At 40.2% G+C, this 19,577-nt stretch overlaps 1 long non-coding RNA gene across 2 annotated transcripts; it reads right to left on the reverse strand.

The window, feature by feature from the left end:
• Positions 1–13,389: 13,389 nt before the first annotated feature.
• LOC113952713 lies at positions 13,390–19,553 on the reverse strand. Of its 2 annotated transcripts, XR_003529629.1 has the most exons (4): positions 19,445–19,553; positions 16,398–16,504; positions 14,580–14,778; positions 13,390–13,875 (listed from the first exon to the last, which is right to left on the reverse strand). It is a non-coding gene; the product is annotated as an uncharacterized LOC113952713 (long non-coding RNA). The 2 variants fall into 2 exon arrangements; XR_003529628.1 differs by lacking the exon at positions 16,398–16,504 and having other exon boundaries at positions 14,580–14,787.
• Between the last annotated feature and the right edge of the window lie 24 nt (positions 19,554–19,577).

A 19,577-nucleotide genomic window follows, 5' to 3' on the forward strand; every position in this document is an offset into this window, starting at 1 on the left:
CATTGCTAACACAGGACTAATTTTATATCCAAAGCTGAACATCTATTTTCTGTAAGTGCCTCAAGTATCACTGGTTCAGTAAGAAAGGCATAGAGAAGCTGGGCATTTTCAGCAAACCCTTAGTGGTATTCCATGACTGATTTCTGCTTTTGTCATACATTTTCAAACACAAGGTGTAAGAAATACTTCTGAATTCAAACATACCCTTATCAGAAGAGAGCAATGTTTGTTCTATTCATCACTCAATTCATGTGTAAGGAGAAAACTCCTGCTACGGTTTTGCAGAGTTCCAAACACAACAATCTGAAAAAACTATTCCCAATGTCATGACCTTTTGCACAGAACTGATGTTTATTTATTTATTTTATAAATTTGTATATGTTCAAATTTTCTGCAATCTTGAAATAGCTCCAAGCTATTTCTCCAATTTTTCAATCACAATCCCTACATTTAGGCACCAGTGCTTAACTGAGCATCTTGTGGTGGTACTTGAGCGATTTAAATGATGGCACACAGATTGTCAGCATGCTGCAAGTGCTTTGAAATTCACTTCCCACAAACATTTTTGTTACTAAATAGAGTTCTTGGTCTTGCATCAGTACTCAAAGGGCACCCAATCTCCCTGTAGCCTGTGAGATAGAACTCCAGCTGAGTAGTCACAGAATGATTTAAAAATAATTATTTAAGCAGTCCATTGTATGATGGAGCACAAAGTAGGATCAGATCAAGAACTGAATGTGCAGTTCCCCAGTGTCCTGAAAGCCCTTACTAACAGCAATTAGAAACTCTGGCAGCAGCAAATGGCAAATGTGATTAACCTTAAATGGAAACAATTTTATTAAACTGAAGATCTGATTAGCAACTGAACCGCACAATGCAGATTTTCCAGCAGGAGTTACAATACTACCGCAGTCTATAATTTAATGCTGATATGAGTTAATTCATTTCCCCCTGTGAATGATGTGGCAAAGAAAGTTTTTTTTTTAAACCAGAGGTGTCCATCTTCAAAATAATTCCCGGTGGATTTGTTGTTGCTATTCACTAGGCTGTGTTGGAAATGACATAGACCATTAGGAAAGAAGGCAGATGGCAGCTCATTCACACCGAGGGCTTCTCTTGTTTAAGGAACTCCTGGGGTAGGTATAGCAATAGGTATTGCTGCCCTTCCATTCTCTGTGATGATATTACAAAATGTCCACAGTTTACTTCCAATATTTTTCCTTCCAAATTGTCCAGCAGAATTAAAGGACAGTCCCTGTTTGAAAACTGTAAGAAATTGTGAGAACATGTGCAAAATTATTCTATAAATTCCTTGCTTGTTTGTTTTTAAGCTGTTTGCAAGTTCTGAACTATCCAGTCAAGGTGTGACAAACAGAGGCAGAATATCTTAGCCAATATCTAGTACAGTCATTGCTTTTATCAGCTCAGTCTGCACATCAGGCTCCTCTAGAGAATGTGATATACATTCAGCTCATGACACACCTGGAATCAAACTATTATGTAAGAAACCCCATGGATCTAAAACCACCACGCTCAGTTTTATGGAAGCAGTGAATGTAGGCACAGCTCATGGACATGGGAAGACCTTGGTCTGTGTATAAAAACCATTAAGACTACATACTTCCTTCATTTATAATTTCTAGGGATGTTATTGCTCAACTGCTCTTTCCAGGGCCATGTTTTATATAGTTGAGGGAGAGCTCTACAAAGAAGAGATTTTATCATGAAAGTGGGAGTTCAGCTACCACAGCACACCAGACATCCATCTCTATGGATGTCTGTGGGTGAGTGGAAACAAAGTCCTGTTCACCATTTTCTATAGGAAGTGAAATGCTTCTGCAATCCATCAACAACATAAAAGGTACATGCCTTTTGATGCTTCAAGGCTTGTTATCACAGTGCAGTGATGTAGGCTTTGACATACTCTGCACTCTTCTTGGAGGGAATCCTATTTTTGGTTTGTGTTTGGGTGACAGTTGTTCGTTTGAATGGAATTTGAGAGGAAAGAATGGAGTATTGTGTGTGTGGTGTGGGGATGTCTAATCCTCACTCTGGGTTTGCGTCATTATAGCTGACTCTTTTGTGAGGGAAACAATGTTCCTCTTCCACTGCCTTCCGAATTCCCCGGCCAGTGATGCAGTTCATGCAGTCCTTCTACCACTGCTGCCTTATGTCTGCTGCCTCTCCACCTCCCAGCATTTTCTATGGGAAAAGAATCTCATTCCTCACTCAGAAAGCTGGGAATGAAGCTCATTAGGATCTTGGCAGCACGAATGAAGCTTGTCATTTAACATCAGATTTCATTACAACCTAACAGAAGATACAAATTGTCAGGTAGGGAACCAAACTAGTGCACTCTATCATCTTTTTTCCCCCCAATTTTAGCATGCTTTTTGCATGTAAAGTAGAAGAGTTTAAAGCTCTCACTGAAGAGGTTTTGAAAGTAATCCTGTTTCTACTGGATCTCCAACTTTACTGTGCTGCCCTCTTTCTGCCAGAAAATCCAAGGGTGCTTAAGGAAGTTAAGTGCTAGGGATAAGATGCAAGAGTTGATGAATGACAGCTCCCTTAACAAGGGAAATAACTTATATTTATGTATTTCAGTTATTACAAGGAACAAGATGTTTATGTTTGTTCAGCTTGGGTTTTTTTTGAGCATTTAGAATACAAGAAGTTATATGGGCACCTATAGCTTAGAATAAATAGAACTTTGCAATTATTCAAATCACACTGAAATTAATCTTTTAAGAGTCTGAAGCAGCTTTTAATGTTAAAATGTGAGTATCTGTAATAGTTGAGCTGCAATGAGACAATCTGTAGTAATGAGATTAGTATCCTTGAAGTGATTTTCACTGATTTAACTAGATTGGATATGACTCATTTTATTTCAACTGCAGTTTAAACTCTGTATTTTTCTTGTGTGAGCAAGGCCTCAGAATTTAAAGTACACCAGAATGCAGTCTCACTCAGCCCAGCACATTCAACATCACTTGTTTTCAAATAGCATCTTTTTTTCTCGTGGGGTGGGGAGGTGTTAAATAAGTGCCAAGTCACAACACAAAACCCATGGTTGTCATCTCTACAGTCTGGCAGGAATGAACCTGGCAATGTAATTCTAGTGGGAGAATCAGTGCAAAAGTCCTCTCTTCCTTTGTTTCTTGACAGACATACAGATTTTTCTCTGGAGTTTCCTAGGAGTGAAGCAGACTGTGCTCTGAGCCTAAGGCCTGGGTGTGCTCTCTTTAGAGTACTTTGCACCTGTGTTTTGCTGGAGTACAGACTTCAAGTCCTTTCCAAACACACCAGTTTCATTGATGCAGTAAGTTCCAACTGCAGATAGTAGAACTGCTGTAGAAAAGCACAGTTTCTGTCCTTTATTAAACAAAACACAAGTACAAAGTGTGTTAAATCATCAACTACAAAGCTGAGCACTTGCTAAAGAATGCTTGGGTTAAGCCTGTCTTTGGGCATCTCTTTTGTGCAGTTTGGGAGACTGTATTAGCCGTTCAGATGCCTTAGATGCCTGAAATCGAGTGGGAAGAATAGAGGTCTAAACTGGTTTCAGCTGCTTGGCTGCGGCTCGTGCAGCCGACAGTGCAGAAAAATAACTGTAGCAAAGGCAGTCTGACCAATAAGCCAATGTTTGAGGCTTATGCCAAAAGAAGGGGAGCTGCAATTTTCCCTGCATGCTGGATCATTGCCTGAGGTCCAAGAGCTGGTGCTGTGTGAGCACTGCAGCAGGTTCTGCACTGTCAGGGCTGATTTCTGTGGAAGGAGAACAGAACAGCTGGGTCTGACTGAACAGGTACTTGAGCTGACTGAGAAGGAGAAGCAGAGATGTGCCATTCCCATTAGATTTTCATTAGCAGATGACTGCTAGTGCTTTATACAAGTGTCTGTACTTACATCAGAACTTTATACAATGGTGATTGTTGTGTGGATGGGGAATGACACCAAAAAGGCTTAAGCCCAGTTTATGAAAAGCTTGAAAAATTTCTCTAATGTAAAAAATACACTCAGCCCACAATGCAACCTTGTGATTTTCTCACGTGCTGTGCTGCCTCGCTATTTTGGGTGGAAAATGGTTTCAGGTCATAACTAAGGAGTGTGCTTATACAAATAACTTGATTTTTTTTTTTAATAATTCCTGTAGGGCTTAAATTGATTTAGCTCATCTGTGGTCTGGGCTGTAGTGCTATCATCTGCTTTTGCTAGGGCATCACTGAAAAGGCCATGCTATTAATTTCCTACAGTCACCAAGCATTTAGAGTGGATAGCTTATTTGAAAAGGTTATTTTAGCTATTTAGGCTTGGATACTGAAAGTGCAGCTCATCCTTTTGCCTTCAAATGTTTTGTTGGACTGTTTCATGGGGTATTATTATTCTCTAACTCCTATAGTTAGAAACTGCATATGAGAGCTTTCATTTTATGATTAAACATGTGGAAAGGGTAAAGTATTTACCTATATAAAAGATCTTTGCAATTGTTTTGTTAAATTGAAAAGGCATTGTGGCTCACTGGAATTTCTAAGTCTAAAGAGGCTTTTAATACATAATGCCTAGTTTTCATGTTATTGAAGGGTTTTAAATGTTATATAAAACATTGCTAAGAAATTATGTCCTAGATACAAACTCTGCTTCCACGAACTACAAAGCTCAGTATGTGTCTGGGTGCTGCTGGCTGCAAGGCATTATCTGGGCATGTTTGATGGGGAATTACATGCCCTAGAAAGAAAATTAATAAAGACATCTGCTTTCAACTCTTAAATTTTCTCCCTAGTTCTTTCTGTGATTAAAAAGCACATTAATATATGCAATCCTAACACCTAAAATTACACAGCCCATTTTTTTTTTTGTCGTGTCCAGGCCTTCAATAACTCAAGCAACTCATGGGAGAGTTGTGGGAACCTCTGTATTATCTCTTCTTTTCCTGATGAGCTGGACCACAGTAAATAGGCTGTGTAGAGCTCTGAAAACCCAGCCTGTTTCAAAGGACCCTTTCAGCTGCAAGCCATTATGTCATCCCTCCTCAAGAGCTGCCCAGGCCTGCAGCTCTGTAAGAGTTCAGTGTTTATCCTGGGTGGTTGGACAGAGTCCAGGACTTGGCCATAGCTTGGGATGCAGGATGAGTGGAACATGCACAGAGCAGATACAGGTGAGAACCAGGGGTGTGTGTTGGACTTACAGAAGAATTCCTCTTGGGAGGACTTGTCAGTAACACTGGAAAGGTGAGAGGGTGCTATGAAAAAAAGTATTTATATCCCATCCTTTAAGATCTAAGAAGACGTTTTTATGCAACCATTCTTTGTGAAATTATGAGCAAATTCTCACAGGATGTTGTGTTCTCATCTCCTGACTCGGAACATGTCTCCTGCAGTCCTTTGTTTGAGGGATCACTACTGGAATGTAGAGCTTGCCTATAATAAGATCTGTGATGAAAAGTTGCTTCCTCACTTTGTTCACTGTGGCATGGCTTTGATAAATGTCCATTTGTGTGTAATACACAAATTCTTTCCTAAATTGCAAAATCTACAGAGGCAAAATTAAGTGTTTTTGACCCTTAAGTTTCTTTACCCCTTTCTTATCTCTCTTTGAGTAAAACTTGTTGTTTTTGATGAACATCTTTTATCATCTTCGTTTAACAGATAAATTCTCTTTTATCTGCTATTGTTACTTGGTATCATCCATAATAATTTTAGGGTTCAAAATACTGGCAAAAATTTCTTTTTTCTTTGGGACAAAAGGCATAGTTTATGAGAATGTGTATTTTTTAGTATCCCTTTACAAGAAAGTGTCTTCAAATTGCTGTAACTATGGATGCAGCGTCCAGATAACCCTGTGGAATTTCCAAAGGGAAAGAAGAAGGAGGAAGGTTCTTGTACATGGTTTCAGGAGAATGTCAGTGAAAGCTGAATAAACTGAGATTGAATGTCATTGGTAAATGATTGAATTGCTACTTGTGTAAATCCACTTGTGACTATGTTACACCCCACTTCAAACTGTTTATTTTGTATCTACTGGAGATTAATCACTGAGTTAATGTTCAGTTACATGTTGATCAAGAGGAAAGCAAGATTACAAATTAACACTGAGATTAGCTGGGGTCAAATGGCATTTTGAATTATTGAGAGGCAGCTGCAACCACTTTCATTGCCTAGGAGGGTAACATTCTGCACTACTGGTGATCTGGAATGCCTTCCTTGTTGACTTTTTTTTTTTTTTTAAATTATTATAAATATTATTTCATGGTCTTAAAGCAGGTCTTGAACTTTGATGTATTTAGTGTTGCTTTGAGAGAGGATTGAGGAGCTGTCAGAGTAATTACTGTGCAGGAGCTGCACAGTAATTTTCTGCAAATAGGTTCTTTAACTCACAACCTGTGAAAATCCTGTTGACAGCAGGGATCCTTGAAAGCATAAATTCCCTTCTGAACACATATTTAACGGTTTGAAGAAACAACAGCACCTTGTGGAGCTTCAGGAAGGCACTGCCTAATGGAAATAAATGAGTGGTGCTGGGAGATGAAGCAGAACAAAGTTGTAGGGCCAGAGTCTGTTCCTCCCCTGGCTCCCATGGCTGTCCCACAGCAGACCCTGCAGCCAGCCAGGGTTGTATCCTGTGGGGTGGAGCTCAGGAAGAGCTCCTGTTGTTCCAGAGATGGGATGGCATGGGAACACAAGGTGGAGGAGGAAAGATGACTGAAGGATCCAGAGCTAGGGTAGGAATAATATCTCATGGATGGTGGAAACAGGAAAGTGGAATTAAGTTCAACTTTTATTGCCATGCCTCAATTATTGGTAGATATCATAGACTTGTGTCTAATTAATAAAGGAGCTAAAGGGAAAGAGGGCGATGGTGGTTCTGCCATCCTGATACAGATGGAAGGAAGAAAAAGAGAACTGAGTTCACATATAGGGAATAGGTTGTATCTTCTGGAAGTATTCTATTTCTAGAAGTTTAAAAATAAAAAAAAAATAAAAAGGAGCACAGGTGATTTGGAAGATAAAACTGTTTTGTAACAAGCTAGTAGATGTGGGCAGCTACAAATTGCTCTTGCTGCTGGGGAAAAAACATCCTTGGAAAGGATGTAGAAATTGATTTTAAAAGTAATATGTGCAGTAAAGTAATAGTTGTAGGAATCCAATGGAACACTGCCTGTCCTAATAAATCTTTGCTGTCTATAGTTAGTATTTTGTTTGTCTTTTCTTTTGGAAGTTATATTTCAAATGCAAAAATAATTCTTCAAGTTGATGTTTTAAAATGCAGTTTTGCCTTTTCTTGATGATTTTTTTATTATTTTTTGTGAGCCTGAAAAACCTGGATCTTGGGTAAAGGAATCTCATTTTTCACATAAGAAGCATTAGTTCTAAGAAAACTCTTTGCTAGAAAGTGGAGCTGTGTTTAAAACAGGGCAAGGAGTGGTCAAGGAGCTGTGTGACCTGCATGCAGCACTGCCATTATTTGGCAATTTATACAGAATAAAATAGGTAAGAGAATCTGCAGCTGCATAATCCATAATCATTAGTAGTGATTTCTCTTCAACAGACACAAGAAATATGTTTAAATTATATTACTTAATAAATACATCTAATATAGCAGATTGAAGGTGTTGGGTTTTTTGGTTTGTTTTGAGTTTGTTTTGTTTTGAAAATTGTTGTTGTTGTTTTTGTTTGTTTGTTTGTGGGGGTTTTATTGTGGTTTTCTGTTGTTGTTGTTGGTGGTGGTTTTTTTCTTTTGGGGAAGAAGGTATATATAAAAATGCTCAGTTAGCTTTCCCCCTCAGGCTGCAGGAGCATCTGTCCTGTTTGCAATCTTTGCACAGAGTTAACAATATTTCCTGCTGCACAGACAAGGCCTGGACACACCAGCTCCTCTGAGCTGTGTGACCTTTCAGCCAGAGGAGCAAACCCTCACAGATCTTGTATGGCAGTCAGGGACACTGCATGTGTGCTGGCACACATGTTCCAATCCAATGAGAGGACAGGGGAGCCAACATTCCAGCCTCTGGAGTTGAGCAGAGTTTGCTTTTCATTGCAGAACAAGCAGCAGCAGCTTCCCCACTGTTGAGCTTTCTGGCAGCAACGTGGTCTCTTGGCTTTTGCACAGGCACAGCTCTTTCTGCTGTTCCTCCTGTGGTCACCCCAGTAACTAAACCCTGAGCACCAGCATGTTGCAGCAGGAACGTGCTCTGACACATGCCATGGAAGATAACTGGTGCACAGCAACAGCTGAGAAGAAATGGGCAGAATCACAGCAAACACCTCAAAAGGTACCTCTGAGCCTCTGCTTAACAGACAGTGGCAGTCCTGTTTCAAGGGAACCCAGAGGAAATGCAGAGGGACAGGAAGGCAGCAGGGTGCTATTTACTTCATACAACCCTCAACCAGAATGTGTTAACATGTATCTTAACATCCTTTGTACAGCCTCCCTTTCTCTGGGATATGAGCAAATGACTTACTACCCCTCCGGTTCCCTTGTAGAGAAGACAGACATGTATCATGAGAAAAGAGACCACAGATACCTTGCTGACTTGAGTAGTGGGGATTTGCAGGGGTGCAAAGTGTACCTGTATCATTTCTAGTACAGATATTTAAGTACCTCTTATCTGCTTCTCCAACTGCATGCAAGTTGCTATGGGCAATTCTTCTAAACTGAGGAAAATCCTGCCGTGGATTGTGCTGCCACATTCTCGTGAAGTCTGAAGCTATCTGGATGTCTCCCAGGAGGTTCATTCATGCAGGGCAGCAGCCCCAGAGAGGCCCCAGGGAGATCCTACCATGGGGAGCCTCATGCACTGCCCAAATTTAGCAGCATGGTAAGGGTCAGGAGGTACACTGATGCTTGTGGAAATACAGCTCTGACAGATAAGAAAAGCGTAGAGGTTCCCCTCTCCCTCAAGTAGCACATTTTCTCATGCTTTCTCCATGACTTTTCACCTGCTTCTTTTAGTGTTGGTCTTGTACTTCTGTTGTGAGCTTCAGCAATTTTCTGGGGGTTTAGCTTCCAGCAGCACCCTGGCCTTTCACTTAAAAGGACATCTAATGCTGTGTTGCAAATAAATGCACAAAAAAAGACCTAAAAGCTGATGCTCAAGTCCTTTAGGTGTGCAGTGCTGCAGCTCTATCTTTTTGCACTATCATATTTCTCAGATCTGAATTTTATCTAATTCAAGGGGTAAAAGATGGTGTTATGATTTCTAGTTGTTACCTGGGAAGCCTATTTGCATTATCCTGAAAACTCAGAGCAGCTTTAAGTAGTATATCCTGCAGCTTCCAAGGAGTCATTTGTGTTTCCCAGTTTGCTTTTGCACAGCTGCTGAAAAAGCAGAATTGCAACTGCAGTGTTGTCAGCCCCAGTCCTGACAGGGCTGTTATCACCCATCCAGCTTTCCCTGGATAATTGGGAATTCAATGCAGCTCTTGCTGAAGAAAGAGTTTTTTGAGTTGCACTGAGATTTCATGAATGCTTCAGAAAACTACAGCTAAAAGCATCCAGTGTACTTGTACTGAAGCAAAGACAAGCAGGTTTCGTTCTTTCTTTTCAGGTCAGTGATCCCCAGAATAATAATGTATGGTTGAACACACAGCCTCAATTCCAGAAGGATGATACTGCAGTTTAAACGTTTAACACTACAGCATTACAAACTCTAGCCTCCACATAGGGCTGTTGTTACCCAATTAAAAAAGCCCAGCAGCAGCAAGTTAACACAGCAGTGTTTATTAATAAGTAAATTCAGTCCCTCCTACGAAAACAAAACTGATCAGTGCTTCCAAAAAAAAAGAGAAATGTTTGAATCTATGTAATATTTCATATCTGCATCCATTGTCTACCCATAGTAAGGGGGGGAAGTAAATGATGCCGGGTGAGTAGGTTCTTCATGATCTGTGCCAGCTGTCTCCTGCTCTACAACATCGCTCCCTTCTGGCACACTAATCCTGTCAAACTCTGAATGTGGTGGAACTCAGCTTGGTGGGCAACTCCAAACCTGCCACAATCTTATTAGCCTGAATTTGGGAAATTAGTAAAAGTCTTTGGAGGAAATTTATACCTGTTATTAAATCAGGGAAATTGGATACTTTTTTCCCCATGATTTTTAAACTGCTGTAGCAGTTTAAAAGATTTTTGCAGCATTGCAAGCTGACTGCTCCCTCTAACAGTTTCAATATGCTGTCAGGGCTTCTGAAATCAAAACCTGATGGGGAGAGGAAAGTAGTATTTCAAAATATCTATCCTTTTTTTCTTCTATTCTTGACCCAGAATACAATAGCTGACCAGCAGTGGGGTGTTGCACCACCAGCTGCAGTTGTATGTTTTTTCCTGGAACACTGGAATCAGCCTGTCCCTTTGAGCATTTCTAGAGAGCTGAGTCTGGAACCTCCTGAACTCTGTGACTTTCAGGAATGTCTGTAATTGAGCTGTATGTGTACGAAGTGTTTGGAGATTCTTTATGATAATTCCCAAAGAATGAATCTTGTGCAATTTCTGAAATAATAATTCCAAATATACTGAGTTCTTGCAGTCAGGTTATCAAATTAGAAAAAAACCTCAAAAGCCTGAACCTGTGGCAACAATAAGACTTGGCAGACTTGCTAGGTAGACACAGATCTCTGATCCCAGTCTGATGCAGGGCTCTTTCTTCAGGGAAGGCACAAAGTATAGTGGTAAGGAAACACAATTCCCACTGATTTAGTTTAAAAGACACTTCATTAATTTTAATTTATCTCCACAATAACTAATTGACTCACATTAAATGGGACTCTTTCCATTACCTCCAAGAACAACAAACAATTCAGTCTGTAATAAAAGCTGACCTAAATCCACTGCAAAAGATGTTCTGTGGGAACAGGCTTGAACCAGAATAAATGCAATATTTCCTCCATGCTTTGCGTGCAGAGTCTGCAAGTTGATTCATTACTATAATAAAAAGATATGCTGTCATTTCTTAGAATGCTCATGGTAGGGCACTCAGGATAAAAATTAAATGTGCCAGCAGGAGTTTAACCAATTTGTCCATTTTAATTCATTTTCTTAGGTATATTTCACATTCATAACTGATTTGAAAAATATTGACAGGCTGACAGTGAATTAAAAAGTATGTTGCATTGCCATTATTCCTTTACATGGGGCAATTAGATGCTGATTTCACACTGATTTAACATTGCTCTTCTAGGCTGCTCTCATAACTGACAGTTCTGCCTCTCCTCTGGGTATCCAAACCCAATGTCTGAACTAATCAGGAATGGCTGCACATTGAACAGTTTGGGCATTCTGGAACAAAGTAGGCATATTCCAACTCAGAACTAAACAAAGAGGGAATGTGTTAACAGCATCACATAGAGTTATCGGTCCACACATACTGATTTATAGAAGATAAAATAAAATGCCTGGTTTTCTAGACCAACTTTTCATCTAATATTTCAAGTTCTCAGTATAGGCAGCATACTGATACTGTTGCCAACAGTTACCAGTAACTTCATGGAGCAGTATAACTTCAAATAAGATGGAATACCAAAGGGAATTTTGGTATTCCAAAAGATTTTTCTGATTGGCGTTTCTATTGCACACTGTGGAAATCTGTGCTTGAAATGAAGAGGAGACATTGCATGGATGTGTAGCTCCCACTTTAGTGCTGGAATAATTAATACAGATTATATTTTTTGTGTATGTCTGTGTGTGATATAAGGTGTTTGAGAGGGTTGGAGGTAGGCTGAGTTTTGGGGGTTTAATTATTTTTAATGAACAATTTCTATAACTTCTACCTCTGCACCTGGGTGATTTTTAAATTGGTCTTTTTCCCTTCTGTTTTTTTTTTAATGAAACACTAATAAATAATGGACTGTCCTATTCCATCTGCTCAGACACAATCCCATAGTAATCATCTGCAACAGAAGAAGTTCCATATTCTCTTCTTATTGATTCACCTCCTCTTGCAGCTGTGGACTTGGCTTTCCCAGGTAATTTGCTGGAGGTCACCTTTGTGGGCTCTGAGTAAGGGCAGTTAATCTTAGTCAGTGGAATTACTTGCTCTGTTACAGAGCAATTCAGTAAAGGAATAGAAATCTAAGCTTGGATATTCTGACTGCCAATGTTTAATTCTACCAGCTGTCCCCTCATATAGCTTTCTTATTTTCAAGTACTTGGGGGGTTTCAGCTATTTTCTCCAAGCCTGTAAGAAGACCTGATGTATGTCTAAGAGAACTTACTGCTGGAATAAAGCCCAGGGGTGCAAAGTAGAAGTTGGGGGAGTGATGGTTGTAAGCAATGTTATTGCTTCACTCTCACAAAGAGCCCTAACATTGTGTAAAATGAAATTTAGCCCGAATTTTCCACAGTGTCTTTAGTTTAAATGCCAAAAAGAGTGCCTTTAGTGTATATCTGTTTCTCTATAGCACTGCTGAGCACTTTCTCAAGTTCTGTAAAGCTATTAACCTTAAAATAATTTTCTTCTAAGCGTCATTTCCTCTTCACACCGACTACGAGCTGATTCACAGCTCAGAGCACTGCTTGTTCAGTAGTCCGTTGGAGCTCACTGTGCTGAGGTGAGAGATGCCCTCGTTGGCATTACTTGAAAACTCTTCCTTTCACTCTCAGCAGTCTCATCACCCAGCTCATTTCTTCTCAAAGCTCCAGCTGCAGCAGGCGGAGGAAGCAGCACTGACACGGAGCAACCCTCGCCCTGCAGCACATGGGCCATTTTTTGCTCTCCTCTGTGAAAGGGTCAAGAGTGAACAGAAGTGTGATGTCAGCATTAGAAGGGACCCTTGTCTTGTGGGAGCAGTGCTGTGTGTATCCCACCTGCTGTATTTGCTGCGCTTATAACTCTGTGGGGTTTAGCCACTTCACATTCACGTTGATGTGAGTATGAGAGACACCTTTATCTCCTGGGAGGCCTCTGACACTTCTGTTGGAGTTGCCCATTGTAGCAGGAACTCTTCAATCCCTTGGAAATTTGTCTATAGCACAGAAACCAAATACATTTCATTTTTCTGAAGAGCCACCAATGATACTCAATTAAGGCAGCTTTCTTCACACTGCTTGGAAGAAGCTGGGCAGGAAAACCTGTCCAAGGGTCCTTGTTAAGGCTAATTCCAGTTTGCAGTGACAACAATGTCAATCTGAAGGGGGAAAAATGAACATTGTGAGACATTATTTTTAATCTGAAGAGATCTGTGAGGGCTCTAAGAATTGGATGCTTTTTTTCATTATCAGGTATGCAAGGATAAATTCTCGTAGACCCTTACAAATTTTATCTTCCTATGAAGCACTGTCATCTTCATTCTGGGGTTTTCTTTGTTTGGTCAGTCCTTTCAGAACTCTCAGCTCTTTCCCTTCCCACTGTCTGCTTCTTCCAGGCAGTAATCTAGAGACTGGTAAAAACCAGATGTCTGGTAAGGTTATAATCTTTCTCCCTGCAGTGCCTGTGCCTCTTGTGTATGACTTAACTTGGTTGCAGCCACCTGAAATCTCAAAGAGAAAAACTAGTTCCCCTGGATGACAGACATTGTCTGTTTTCCACATGAACTGAAGTCTTTGCTCACCTCTGAGACAAGCAGATTTTTAGATCAAGAAAATAATTACAGACAGGTTTTCTTCTGTGCTTCCCTAGAAGGATAAGGAAGTTAAGAAGGACAATTGCAAGGAAGGGGTTTTTTGTCCCACAGATGTTATTTTGCTGTCAGCCCCTTCTGGGTACAGTGCGTGCCATCTTGTGGACAAGTCACATTATGCCTGAGTCCTTGAGATAAATATTTAAAGACCACGATATTTTTCTGTGTTAGTTATTTGCACCTCAATGCAAACAATGTTTCTTCTTGGGTGCTTGTTTTTCAATTGAAGTTACTTGAGTTTACTTTGTTATGAATCACTTGTTACCAGCTGTAAACCAAAAAAAATGTAAAATTCTTTGCACTTTTCTTCTTAATTAAGTTTAAATCAATGTTCTTCTGGGAAAAAATCAATCCTAAGAAACATCTGTCACTGCAGCATAATTGCTACATGCCAACAATGAGAGGAAAATAATTTTAGAAATGCTCCTGCTTCAAGAATGAAAGCAAAAATATTCTTCTTATTAAAGTCATCAGCAACTGGTACAAATATTTTTATTTGAAATTAAGACATCTGTACTCTTTATTGACCTATACTAGTTTGATTCTTTCTTGGTAGAATGCAAGTGACAACTCTTTAGACACTCTTTAGTGACTGAAAAGTCCTTTACAAATGCAATAAGGATTCATTTTACAAGGGAGGCTCTAAAATCCCAAATGTTTGTCAAAATATTATGCTTGCTGAATGAGATAATTTCCCTTTTGTAAAAGTCCTTTAGAGACAGCCCAATGCCTGTTCTTCAAAATTTAAAATAAAGCAATCTTACGGTAAATGTTTCCAAGAATAGGGATGTAAAAAGTAAAACAAATGGTGAAGTTTTTGCTTGAAAATACAATTCTAACATGAAAAAGTTTCAAATAACCTGATCTGACTTAAAACCTAATTTGAACTCGATTTTCTGTTAAAAAAATAGACTTATTTAAATTTTATTTAATTAATAAAAATTAATAAACAAATAAAGTATTGTCACTAACATGCTGATTAAAGAAACATTAAGATTCACTGTACCTATAGCTCTGTCTGGCCTACAGCTTTGGGGTAGATGTTCCTAATTGCTCACATGGAGATACTGGAAAGGTGGCTGATTATCCAGGTTTCCCACCAGCCAGGTACAACAGATTTAGTACCACAGGGATGGAAACAGCAACAGATTTGTCAGGCAACTCTGACAACCTGAAAGCTCTCAAGGAAATGGCAAAGCAGCTGGGTCAGATACACAAATGTGGGTAACAAATGCTGGTAAGAGAACTCATGACTTACTAAAGAAACATCTGGGGCCAGAGCCACGTGTTGCAATATTTGAAGATACTAAAATAGCCAACTCTAATGACAATTAATGAGGTTGTGCACAGTGTGATAATCATAAGGAACGGTGTTTGCTGACCAATGCTGAAAAGTTATTTACAAGCTGGACTAAACTGAGCCATGAATTTGCAGAGAAGCAGTTTATTTTTAGTTACTGTAGACTGTTGTGGTTGTGTCACAGAACACATGATTTTGCTGCAGGGCAAATTCAGGAGGAGCTGTGCATACAATCAAGATTTGCAGAATCTGTGCAAACAGCAGATGAGCCAGCTCTCACAATCCCACCTGAGGGTCTCTAGTTCTGTTATCTTTATTACTGATCTTTGTAAGCATATTCAATAGTTTATTGCTTGCTTTGCTTATCATAAAGGATTAGTCTGAGAAGACAACAGTTTCATTTCAACTAAGGAAGGCCCTAAACATTTGGCATCTGGTTTAACAAGCCACTCAAGGCTGCAAGCAGATTTGGAGAAGTGCTTTCTTAATGTGTAGCAATGGATGACGATATTGCATTTCACCATGATTAGTCATCCTTTTGGTAAATGGGTATTAATCCTCACATTGCTGTTGCTGTTTTAGCTCTGTAGCTATGACACTAGTGCTGATTTGGTCCCCAGATGATAAGCTTCCTGGCTGACTGCTTCCTACAGACAACCAGTATCAAGTGACAAGATATGGTATGTAATGTCTGAGTTTCTGGAACAGGAACTGGCCCCTTCTGAGCCGAAACTGTTGGCGTTTAATTTGTATGTGGGCTTGAGAGATTCAGTGAAATGTCTTCAATGAAGGCAGTCCTGCCAGAGGTGGAGAATTGAAATGCTAAACACCATGGCAAAGCTATTCTTAAATCATGATCTGAGTTAAAAAACCTAGAGATTATAAAACAATACAGAATTCAGTATCAATAACTTTGCAATTACCATAACTGCTGCAAGCATTACTACTGCTAAGTTCAAATGTTTGTTGCATAAAGTGAGAGGAGCACAAGACAATAAATGCTTATTAGCATCCAGCTTTGCATATAATGTGTGTGAGTGATGCTAGAAACAGACTTTCAGAGAAGTGGATATTTGAAGCCCTAAGGAAAGCCTCATCAGATAACTATGAATTTTTAGTAATATGGTCTTAATCTCTATACATATTTCTTATTTCTTGCCTATATCCCAACTAGATTGCAATAATTCTGGTGCCCAGATGACAGCTGTGTGAAAATTGTATCAGAATTACGCACAAGAAACTACTGCATCATTGCTCTACTCGTTTTAGATCCACAGAATTGGATCAAAGAGTTTAATTAAAACATGTCTTGTGCTGCCTTAAGCAAAATAGCAGGAAGTTTGAACTTCAGATTTAGATCAGTGATTTCAGTGGTCAGATACAAGAAGAGCTGGCAAGGCTGATTTACAGCCAAGACTATACCACAGCCTGGCCAAGCAGCAGATCTGGCATTATTCTGCAGAAAGGGCAACAAGATGGGATTTTTGCACCTCTTCATTCAGCAATGGCATCAGAGCAGTGGAAATCATGCTTCAGTTCTGTCTACAGGAAAAATAATCTGGAAGCTTTATTTTTAAAATCACATCCTTCCTGTACCCTGTCAAGGGAGTAGGAAGATGAATTCGAAGGGTAAATGGTTGGAGAATCATAATTTTTCCTCTCTGTTTTCTCATGTCATTAATAGATAATCCATCAAATAATGGATGACTTAATCAGGACAGATCTGCTGTTTTTAAACGTGAAGCTTTTCTATCATTTCTTTTCAGTTGTTCATGCTAGGAGAACCATTACTGGCAGTGAATGGTTATTCTCCTTGTAATTCTTTACATGAAGCAACAAATGTTCAGGGAAAAAGAAATCTATCATTACCTCTTTTGACACCATGCTGCTGTCTCGCTCTCTAGGGGAGATGATATGATTTACATGCTTAAATATTTTGCTGTAGTGTGAAACAGTGCTTTGCAGTCTGGCAGCTGTTATTAGCTGTTATGATGATCAAATAACACTATGGGAGCTGGTAATTAAGAAGGAAGTAATACTAGAAGGACAGTAAAGCACTAATACTTAGGTTTGAATTAATTTAGCAATTCTGTCAACCAATTGCAACCCTGGGGGATCATTTGCAGTTTTAGACTAGATATGCTACTTCTGTTTCACATAGTAAATCCATTAATATTCCTGTCCTCCACAAGCATATTACCCCACATACAACCAACCTGCAGATGAACAAAAGAGGTCTCTTTTTCCTTAGTGATCATGCTAAGCAGGGCTCGTACAGTGAGGAGGGTGCACGCTTAGGGTGGGAGATGTTTAGTATCAGGAGGAGCTGTTGTGATACCTTAAATGAAGAGCTGGCCTGCCTGGGAAGGGGACAGGCTGTGACCCTGCTCTGTGGAAGCAGGGAAGGACACCCTGTGTATCTGCCTGGCACATGGATAGCCTCTAGGGGAAGGAGTTCCCTACCTGCCAAGGCAGTAAATGGGCAGCTGCAGCTCAACAGAGAGAACAGCAGCAGCCAGGAAACCTCAGCCCCACCAGAGAGCACCAGGCACAAGTGTCTGAGTGGCCAGCGGGGTGAAGACACTGGGAGAAAATGGGAACTGAGAAAGAAGAGGATTTTATGCAATATAACGTGTCTGAGAGCTGACTTGAAGTCATAATTTCTCTATTGTGAGAGGGTTTTTTGTTGGTTTTTTTTCCCTACCAGTTCCATACTGGTGTGGAGCAATAGCATAAGCCATGATGCTGTCAATCACGGGGCATTTATCTTCACAAAGTAGTTTCTGAAAGGGAGGGTGTATTTGTAGTCTCTCTAACCTCTCTCTTTTTTTTTCGCCCTGTCCCCTCTGTCACACACAGAATTTATTTGGGGATAATTTCAGTTGAAGATATTAGCTCTCAAATGAACATTGCAAAGCCTCTATCACAATTTGTTGGGTTTTTTTTTTTTAAGCCAAGTGTTTGGGAACCAGAGTTCAAGGTAACCCATTTCCTGGTAGTTTTGACCCCAGGCTCTGCTCTTGTTCACACCATCAAACTGCACCATGCTTTCCCATGGATTTGGCATCTCTTAACGTCAGACTGTTTGACAACTGCACGTCAGTATATTTGTTTATATTGAGCAGAGCTAGTGCTCACCCAAGCAGAAACAATACAGCAGTGTTACCTAGGCCTGCCTCTGCAAGCTGCTAATGATTGGGTTATTAGCTCTGAAGCATTTTGTGATCAGGAGTTCTGCAGTAATAGTACATGAGAGGAAGTATATTATGGCTGTGCTTATTTTTAATTATTGTAGATGCTTTTATGTGCACTCACTTAAAAGTAGCCTAGAGAACAAAACTGTACTGTCTGACAGTACAATCAAAGTGCTGAAGCTACTATAGAATGGGTCTGGAAGAAAAATAAGGTGACATTAAGGTTTACTTATTTTACACACTAAGGCCATATTGCAGTATGTAAAATATGACTAACAGGCTGTCAAATGTACATCAACTTCTGAACTTCATTTAGCTTCTTTGGTGGAAAGTTACTGCTTTGGGAACAAAAGCTAATAAATCCAGCATTCATTTTTGGGGCTAAACTGACATCTGCTGGTGTTCTGTAATACAATATGTGCAATTAGAGTGATGACCAAACATACACTGTATTCTGTGTACTTTTCCCTTTCCATGGTGCTGTTGGCAGCCCCGGTGATGACTCAGGAGAGCTCAGAGAGGTGTAACAGTGGATGGAGCAGGTGGGGCTGCCCAGCACATCCTGCCATGGGACTGGTGATGCAGCAGAGCTGCTCGTGGTTACCTCGTACTGCACTCACACTTCAAGCTTCTGAAATTGCCACGTGGCCTTTTTTTCCCATGATTTTTTAAAAATAAGTAATTTTTATAACCTTCAGGTACACAGCTCATGGGGGCAGGGGGAGAGGTAAAAAAGATGTAGCAATTTCTAGCCAGGCTTCCTCATTCACGCCTTGAGCTGGCGCTGCCCATGTCCCCACCCAGTCACCTGCTCTGCTGCAGGAAGAGAACTGCCGTGGGTTCCTACACGGGCAGCAGCTTTGGGGGAACTGTGCTGCTTTGCTGGGGGAGCACCCTACCTACCCTAGGCAGGCTGGCAGGCTGCAGCTCTATTCCATCAGAGTCTGAAATCTGGCAGAAAATAACCCCCCTTGCGTTGGAGATCAGAGGGGCTGGAAGCAGCTGGGCTTAATTTCTGATTATTATCAATTTGGTATTGTAAGTCTGGTTGTGTTTAATAAGAATATTCACAATCACGGATTCACAAATAGTGCTGTTTTACTGAAGAAACAGCCCCACCCTTCACCCCAGACACCAGGCAGTGTTTAAGCCTCACTCAAGGGAGGTGTAAGATAAGCAAGCGGCTCAACACAGCCCCATCGATTCTCCATAGCAAACCTGCCATTTTTCCACAAACTTACCACTGAAAATTGGGAATAAAACTCCTTAACATCAATGTGGTATTAAGAAGCAGGCATTACTTTATTACAGCTGTCAATACACGGAGGGAAACTCTGCCTAACCTGCATGGTTGGCTCAAGATAGCACACGTACTTATTAGCCAGGATATACATATTCATCAAAGAGTGTTACAATTTGTTACTTTGGGCGGCCACAGAGCCCCTAAAGTGGATTGGGCTGACTTGACTTGTTACT

This window comes from Corapipo altera, unplaced genomic scaffold, assembly GCF_003945725.1.
Source record: "Corapipo altera isolate COAL_440 unplaced genomic scaffold, ASM394572v1 98, whole genome shotgun sequence".
In the NCBI taxonomy this organism is placed as follows: Eukaryota; Metazoa; Chordata; class Aves; order Passeriformes; family Pipridae; genus Corapipo; species Corapipo altera.